Here is a 1,331-nt window from a genome sequence, read left to right on the forward strand (position 1 = left end):
TCAGAGCCATTTGAACCGTTCAACGTGACAGAAGTGTAACCCTTCCTCAAATTGTTGCAGATTTCAATGATGGGCTATCAGCAAGTGTTAGGGTGCGAACCATTCAACGAAACATCATCGACATGGTCTTTTGGAGCCGAAGGCCCACTCATGTACCCTTCATGACTGCATGACGGAGAACTTTAGGATCCACCTGGGACCGCCAACACGGACAATGACTGGAAACATGTTGCCTGATCGGATGAGTCTCATTTCCAATTGTATAGAGCAGATGGACGTGTGTGGGTTTGGAGACAACCTCAAGAATCCATGGACCCTGAATGTCAACACGGTACTGTTCGTTCAAGCTGCTGGAAGCTCTGTAATAGTGTGGGACGTGTGCAGTTGGATTGATATGGGACCCGTGATACGTCTAGACGGGTGACACGTACATAAAAACATCCTTTCTGATCACCTACATTCATTCATGACCATTGTGAATTCCGACGCACTTGAGCATTTCCAGTAAGACAATGTGACACACGACATGTCCAGAATTGCTACAGAGTGCCTCCACGAACTCTCTTCGGAGTTTAAACAGTTCCACTGGCTACCAAACTCCCCAGATTTGAACATTATTGATCTCTGGTGGTGGTGGTTAGTGTTTAACGTCCCGTCGACAACGAGGTCATTAGAGACGGAGCGCAAGCTCGGGTTAGGGAAGGATTGGGAAGGAAATCGGCCGTGCCCTTTCAAAGGAACCATCCCGGCATTTGCCTGAAACGATTTAGGGAAATCACGGAAAACCTAAATCAGGATGGCCGGAGACGGGATTGAACCGTCGTCCTCCCGAATGCGAGTCCAGTGTGCTAACCACTGCACCATCTCGCTCGGTATATTGATCTCTGATACCTTGTGATGTGTTATTCAGAAGAGATCTCCACCTCCTGTACTCTTGCGGATTTATGGACAGCCGTGCAGGATTCATGGTGTTAGTCCCCTCGAGCACTATTTTAGACATTAGTCGAGTCCATGCCACGTCGTGTTGCGGCATTTCTACGAGCTCTCTGGGGTCCTACACTATATTGGGTATCGTGACAAAAAATAAAAACATCTACAGCCGTCCTTATGATTTTATTTTATTTTGTCGCAATAAAATACTTCTTTAATTAAGACAACGGTTTCGACAGACTTTGCTATCATCTTCAGTTTTTAAAAATCTTTCTCTTGTGAAACATGTTGATTTTACGTCGAATCTCACGCTAAGTTGTCAAGTGGATAAAAATCAACACATTATAATAGGTTTGTCATAACTAAAATATTTAAAAACGTAGAGCACCTTGCGCAAAAGG

At 44.9% G+C, this 1,331-nt stretch overlaps 1 non-coding gene across 1 annotated transcript; it reads right to left on the bottom strand.

The window, feature by feature from the left end:
* Positions 1-797: 797 nt before the first annotated feature.
* Trnaa-cgc (transfer RNA alanine (anticodon CGC)) lies at positions 798-870 on the bottom strand. Its single transcript has one exon. It is a non-coding gene; the product is annotated as a tRNA-Ala (tRNA).
* Between the last annotated feature and the right edge of the window lie 461 nt (positions 871-1,331).

This window comes from Schistocerca gregaria, chromosome 8, assembly GCF_023897955.1.
Source record: "Schistocerca gregaria isolate iqSchGreg1 chromosome 8, iqSchGreg1.2, whole genome shotgun sequence".
Classification (NCBI taxonomy): domain Eukaryota; kingdom Metazoa; phylum Arthropoda; class Insecta; order Orthoptera; family Acrididae; genus Schistocerca; species Schistocerca gregaria.